Source organism: Syngnathus leptorhynchus, unplaced genomic scaffold (genome assembly GCF_054491065.1).
Source record: "Syngnathus leptorhynchus isolate UIUO unplaced genomic scaffold, UIUO_Slep HiC_scaffold_463, whole genome shotgun sequence".
Classification (NCBI taxonomy): domain Eukaryota; kingdom Metazoa; phylum Chordata; class Actinopteri; order Syngnathiformes; family Syngnathidae; genus Syngnathus; species Syngnathus leptorhynchus.
Genome location: NW_028232396.1, coordinates 1 through 7500, shown reverse-complemented (window position 1 = coordinate 7500; position 7500 = coordinate 1).

Here is a 7500-nt window from a genome sequence, read left to right as displayed (position 1 = left end):
CTGTGTTTAAGGAGCCGGCCGGGCATCACGCTCCTTCCTTGGATGGACAACATTCGCAGTTGACACTTTGTGTCATTTTATCCGAGCAGACGGGCGCCGCGAGGCGGACCGTCCGGGGCGACTCTCGGCCTGTGTTTTCGGAGCCGGCCGGGCATCACGCTCCCTCCTTGGATGGACAACATTCGTAGTTGACACTTTGTGTCATTTTATCCGAGCAGACGGGCGCCGCGAGGCGACCGTCCGGGGCGACTCTCGGCCTGTGTTTAAGGAGCCGGCCGGGCATCACGCTCCTTCCTTGGATGGACAACATTCGTAGTTGACACTTTGTGTCATTTTATCCGAGCGGGCGGGCGCCGCGAGGCGGACCGTCCGGGGCGACTCTCGGCCTGTGTTTAAGGAGCCGGCCGGGCATCACGCTCCTTCCTTGGATGGACAACATTCGCAGTTGACACTTTGTGTCATTTTATCCGAGCAGACGGGCGCCGCGAGGCGGACCGTCCGGGGCGACTCTCGGCCTGTGTTTTCGGAGCCGGCCGGGCATCACGCTCCCTCCTTGGATGGACAACATTCGTAGTTGACACTTTGTGTCATTTTATCCGAGCAGACGGGCGCCGCGAGGCGGACCGTCCGGGGCGACTCTCGGCCTGTGTTTAAGGAGCCGGCCGGGCATCACGCTCCTTCCTTGGATGGACAACATTCGTAGTTGACACTTTGTGTCATTTTATCCGAGCGGGCGGGCGCCGCGAGGCGGACCGTCCGGGGCGACTCTCGGCCTGTGTTTAAGGAGCCGGCCGGGCATCACGCTCCTTCCTTGGATGGACAACATTCGCAGTTGACACTTTGTGTCATTTTATCCGAGCAGACGGGCGCCGCGAGGCGGACCGTCCGGGGCGACTCTCGGCCTGTGTTTAAGGAGCCGGCCGGGCATCACGCTCCTTCCTTGGATGGACAACATTCGCAGTTGACACTTTGTGTCATTTTATCCGAGCAGACGGGCGCCGCGAGGCGGACCGTCCGGGGCGACTCTCGGCCTGTGTTTAAGGAGCCGGCCGGGCCTCAAGCTCCCTCCTTGGATGGACAACATTCGTAGTTGACACTTTGTGTCATTTTATCCGAGCGGGCGGGCGCCGCGAGGCGGACCGTCCGGGGCGACTCTCGGCCTGTGTTTAAGGAGCCGGCCGGGCATCACGCTCCTTCCTTGGATGGACAACATTCGCAGTTGACACTTTGTGTCATTTTATCCGAGCAGACGGGCGCCGCGAGGCGGACCGTCCGGGGCGACTCTCGGCCTGTGTTTTCGGAGCCGGCCGGGCATCACGCTCCCTCCTTGGATGGACAACATTCGTAGTTGACACTTTGTGTCATTTTATCCGAGCAGACGGGCGCCGCGAGGCGGACCGTCCGGGGCGACTCTCGGCCTGTGTTTAAGGAGCCGGCCGGGCATCACGCTCCTTCCTTGGATGGACAACATTCGCAGTTGACACTTTGTGTCATTTTGTTCGGCCTGTGTTTAAGGAGGCGGCCGTCCTCCACTCGGTCCGTGTTTAAGGAGCGACACTCGCGCTCCGGTTCGGCCTGTATTTAGGGAGGCGGCCGTCCTCCGCTTGGTCTGTGTTAAGGGCGACACTCTGTCCATGTTTGAGGAGCCTGGCCCTGACGCTCCTCTCCGGCCTGTGTTTAAGGAGGCGGCCGTCCTCCCCTTGGTCCGTGTTAAGGGCGACACTCGGTCCATGTTTGAGGAGCCTGGCCCTGACGCTCCTCTCCGGCCTGTGTTTAAGGAGGCGGCCGTCCTCCCCTTGGTCCGTGTTAAGGGCGACACTCGGTCCATGTTTGAGGAGCCTGGCCCTGACGCTCCTCTCCGGCCTGTGTTTAAGGAGGCGGCCGTCCTCCCCTTGGTCCGTGTTAAGGGCGACACTCGGTCCATGTTTGAGGAGCCTGGCCCTGACGCTCCTCTCCGGCCTGTGTTTAAGGAGGCGGCCGTCCTCCCCTTGGTCCGTGTTAAGGGCGACACTCGGTCCATGTTTAAGGAGCGGCCCTCGCGCTCCGGTTCGGCCTGTATTTAGGGAGGCGGCCGTCCTCCGCTTGGTCTGTGTTAAGGGCGACACTCGGTCCGTGTTTAAGGAGCCGGCCCTGACGCTCCTCTTCGGCCTGTGTTTAAGGAGGCGGCCGTCCTCCACTTCCTTCCATGCACCACCACATTCGCAGTTGACACTTTGCCATTTTTTCAGAGAGGTGACACTTAGTCGTTTTTTCGAAAGTTGACACTTAGTCGTTTTTTCGAAAGTTGACACTTTGCCGTTTTTTCAGAGAGGCGACACTTAGTCGTTTTTTCGAAAGTTGACACTTAGCCGTTTTTTCGAAAGTTGACACTTAGCCGTTTTTTCGAAAGTTGACACTTAGCCGTTTTTTCGAAAGTTGACACTTAGTCACTTTTTCGCCACAGTGACACCTCCAGCGCGTGCCACGGCGCTTTTCAGGTCTTCTATCCGACCTTGTGCTGTCGAGGACGGCGTGTCCGACGCCGTGGGGAGACCAGCACCATCTCCTCCATACTCGTAAACGGGGTGCTTTGGAAAACGGGGGGAAAGTCGATGAGTACACTGACTACTGGGACCATTTCATTGTACTCTGGCGCACCTGAAGACCAAAAAAGGTACTGCACCTTAGCCCGGGTACCTCACCCCCTGGTACCTCGAGGAGAACTTAGAAAAATTTCGACAAATTTTTGGTGAGCTCCAGGGAGAGAGGCTGATTTTTCGCTTTTTGAGGCCGACCGCCGAACCGGCGCGGGGCGGACTCACAAGCCCCGCAGAGCCGTGGGCACTTAGTCGTTTTTTCAGAGAGGCGACACTTAGTCGTTTTTTCAGAGGCGACACTTAGTCGTTTTTTCGAAAGTTGACACTTAGCCGTTTTTTCGAAAGTCGACACTTAGCCGTTTTTTTGGAAAGTTGACACTTAGTCGTTTTTTCGAAAGTTGACACTTAGTCGTTTTTTCGCCACAATTGGCTCTGAGCTCCAGGGGGAGAGCCTGGTTTTGCCTTATTTCAGGCCGGCTGGGGAACCGGCGCGGGTCGGATGCACGAGCCCGGCAGAGCCGTGGGCACTTAGAAAATTTTCGCCGATTAAGCTGGGACCTCCAGGCGGAGACCGGCATTCCTCGTCCTCGGGGTTCGACCCAGGAACCGGCGCTGGGCAGACGCCGTAGCCACGCAGAGCCGTGGGCACTTAGAAAATATTCGCCAAGTTGGCTCTGAGCTCCAGGCGGAGAGGCTGGTTTTGCCTTATTTCAGGCCGGCTGGGGAACCGGCGCGGGTCGGATGCACGAGCCCGCAGAGCCGTGGGCACTTTGCCATTTTCTCAGAGTCGACACTTAGTCGTTTTTTCAGAGAGGCGACACTCTGTCGTTTTTTCGAAAGTTGACACTTTGCCGTTTTTTCAGAGAGGCGACACTTAGCCGTTTTTTCAGAGATGTGACACTTAGCCGTTTTTTCAGAGATGTGACACTTAGCCGTTTTTTCAGAGATGTGACACTTTGCCGTTTTTTCGAAAGTTGACACTTAGCCGTTTTTTCGAAAGTCGACACTTAGCCGTTTTTTCAGAGATGTGACACTTTGCCGTTTTTTCGAAAGTTGACACTTAGCCGTTTTTTCGAAAGTTGACACTTAGTCGTTTTTTCAGAGATGTGACACTTAGAAACTTTTTGCCAAGTTGGCTGTGAGCTCCAGGAGGAGACCGTTATTTTTCGTCATTCGAGGCCGACTGCGGAACCGGCGCTGGGCGGACGCCAAAGCTCGGCAGGGCCGTGGGCACTTAGAAACTTTTTGCCAAGTTGGCTGTGAGCTCCAGGAGGAGACCGTTATTTTTCGTCATTCGAGGCCGACTGCGGAACCGGCGCTGGGCGGACGCCAAAGCTCGGCAGGGCCGTGGGCACTTAGAAACTTTTTGCCAAGTTGGCTGTGAGCTCCAGGAGGAGACCGTTATTTTTCGTCATTCGAGGCCGACTGCGGAACCGGCGCTGAGCGGACGCCAAAGTTCGGCAGGGCCGTGGGCACTTAGAAACTTTTTGCCAAGTTGGCTGTGAGCTCCAGGAGGAGACCGTTATTTTTCGTCATTCGAGGCCGACTGCGGAACCGGCGCTGAGCGGACGCCAAAGTTCGGCAGGGCCGTGGGCACTTAGAAACTTTTTGCCAAGTTGGCTGTGAGCTCCAGGAGGAGACCGTTATTTTTCGTCATTCGAGGCCGACTGCGGAACCGGCGCTGGGCGGACGCCAAAGCTCGGCAGGGCCGTGGGCACTTAGAAACTTTTTGCCAAGTTGGCTGTGAGCTCCAGGAGGAGACCGTCATTTTTCGTCATTCGAGGCCGACTGCGGCACCGGCGCTGAGCGGACGCCAAAGCTCGGCAGGGCCGTGGGCACTTAGAAACTTTTTGCCAAGTTGGCTGTGAGCTCCAGGAGGAGACCGTTATTTTTCGTCATTCGAGGCCGACTGCGGAACCGGCGCTGGGCGGACGCCAAAGCTCGGCAGGGCCGTGGGCACTTAGAAACTTTTTGCCAAGTTGGCTGTGAGCTCCAGGAGGAGACCGTCATTTTTCGTCATTCGAGGCCGACTGCGGCACCGGCGCTGAGCGGACGCCAAAGCTCGGCAGGGCCGTGGGCACTTTGCCACTTTTTCGCCACAATTGGCTGTGAGCTCCAGGAGGAGACCGTTATTTTTCGTCATTCTAGGCCGGTTGCAGAACCGGCGCGGCTCGGATGCACGAGCCCGCAGAGCCGTGGGCACTTAGAAAAATTTCAGAGAGGCGACACTTTGCCATTTTTTCAGAGAGGTGACACTTAGTCGTTTTTTCGAAAGTTGACACTTAGCCGTTTTTTCGAAAGTTGACACTTAGTCGTTTTTTCGAAAGTTGACACTTAGTCGTTTTTTCGCCAAAGTGCCCACCTCCAGCGCGTGCCACGGCGCTTTCCAGGTCTTCTATCCGACCTTGTGCTGTCGAGGACGGCGTGTCCGACGCCGTGGGGAGACCAGCACCATCTCCTCCATACTCGTAAACGAGGTGCTTTGGAAAACGGGGGGAAAGTCGATGAGTACACTGACTACTGGGACCATTTCATTGTACTCTGGCGCACCTGAAGACCAAAAAAGGTACTGCACCTTAGCCCGGGTACCTCACCCCCTGGTACCTCGAGGTGAGCTCCAGGGAGAGAGGCTGATTTTTTGCTTTTTGAGGCCGACCACCGAACCGGCGCGGGGCGGACTCACAAGCCCCGCAGAGCCGTGGGCACTTAGTCGTTTTTTCGAAAGTTGACACTTAGTCGTTTTTTCGCCGATTTTGCTGGGACCTCCAGGCGAGGACCGGCGTTTTTCGTCTTCCGGGTCCGACCCGGGAACCAGCGCCGAGCGGACACATTCGCTCGCTAGTGCCGTTGGCACTTAGAAAATTTTTCGTTTGTCATGAGCTCCGGGCGGAGACCGGCGTTTTTCGTCTTCCGGGTCCGACCCGGGAACCAGCGCCGAGCGGACACATTCGCTCGCAAGTGCCGTTGGCACTTAGAAAATTTTTCGTTTGTCATGAGCTCCGGGCGGAGAGCGGCGTTTTTCGTCTTCCGGGTTCGACCCGGGAACCAGCGCCGAGCGGACACATTCGCTCGCTAGTGCCGTTGGCACTTAGAAAATTTTTCGTTTGTCATGAGCTCCGGGCGGAGACCGGCGTTTTTTGTCTTCCGGGTTCGACCCGGGAACCAGCGCCGAGCGGACACATTCGCTCGCTAGTGCCGTTGGCACTTAGAAAATTTTTCGTTTGTCATGAGCTCCGGGCGGAGAGCGGCGTTTTTCGTCTTCCGGGTTCGACCCGGGAACCAGCGCCGAGCGGACACATTCGCTCGCTAGTGCCGTTGGCACTTAGAAAATTTTTCGTTTGTCATGAGCTCCGGGCGGAGAGCGGCGTTTTTCGTCTTCCGGGTTCGACCCGGGAACCAGCGCCGAGCGGACACATTCGCTCGCTAGTGCCGTTGGCACTTAGAAAATTTTTCGTTTGTCATGAGCTCCGGGCGGAGAGCGGCGTTTTTCGTCTTCCGGGTTCGACCCGGGAACCAGCGCCGAGCGGACACATTCGCTCGCTAGTGCCGTTGGCACTTAGAAAATTTTTCGTTTGTCATGAGCTCCGGGCGGAGAGCGGCGTTTTTCGTCTTCCGGGTTCGACCCGGGAACCAGCGCCGAGCGGACACATTCGCTCGCTAGTGCCGTTGGCACTTAGAAAATTTTTCGTTTGTCATGAGCTCCGGGCGGAGAGCGGCGTTTTTCGTCTTCCGGGTTCGACCCGGGAACCAGCGCCGAGCGGACACATTCGCTCGCTAGTGCCGTTGGCACTTAGAAAATTTTTCGTTTGTCATGAGCTCCGGGCGGAGAGCGGCGTTTTTCGTCTTCCGGGTTCGACCCGGGAACCAGCGCCGAGCGGACACATTCGCTCGCTAGTGCCGTTGGCACTTAGAAAATTTTTCGTTTGTCATGAGCTCCGGGCGGAGACCGGCATTTTTCGTCATTCGAGGCCGACGGGGGAACCAGCCGGAGCGGACACGTTTGCTCGGAAGAGCCGTTGGCACTTAGAAAAAATTCCGTGTCTCGTGAGCTCCAGGGGGGACAGGCTGGTTTTATTCATCCGTAGCCGACATGGGAACCAGCGCGGAGCGGATTGGTGTTGCGCTGCCATATACCTCATCTCTCTCAAGAGTCCCCCCCTTATACGTGCCGATGGTGTTTTGGAAAACGGGGGGTAACTGGATGAGTACACTGACTAGTGGGACCAAGTACACTAATAGCCCCTGGTACCTAAAATGGAAGTATAGAGGCCGACTTTCGGGCAAGATCACGCCGGGTTAGGCTTCCAGGACCTCGGCTAAGCAATTTTAACGGGTTGCCCGGTTCTTTTTTGAACCAGCCCGGTTCTTTTTTTTTATCCAGCCCGGTTCTTTTTACACTTCCAGCTGGAGCTCGGGAGCGGCTTTTTGCACAAGATCACGCCGTGTTAGGCTTCCAGGACCTCAGCTAAGCAATTTTAACGGGTCGCCCGGTTCTTTTTTGATCCAGCCCGGTTCTTTTTTTTATCCAGCCTGGTTCTTTTTACACTTCCAGCTGGAGCTCGGGAGCGGCTTTTTGCACAAGAACACGCCGTGTTAGGCTTCCAGGACCTCGGCTAAGCAATTTTAACGGGTCGCCCGGTTCTTTTTTGATCCAGCCCGGTTCTTTTTTTTATCCAGCCTGGTTCTTTTTACACTTCCAGCTGGAGCTCGGGAGCGGCTTTTTGCACAAGAACACGCCGTGTTAGGCTTCCAGGACCTCGGCTAAGCAATTTTAACGGGTCGCCCGGTTCTTTTTTGATCCAGCCCGGTTCTTTTTTTTATCCAGCCTGGTTCTTTTTACACTTCCAGCTGGAGCTCGGGAGCGGCTTTTTGCACAAGATCACGCCGTGTTAGGCTTCCAGGACCTCGGCTAAGCAATTTTAAC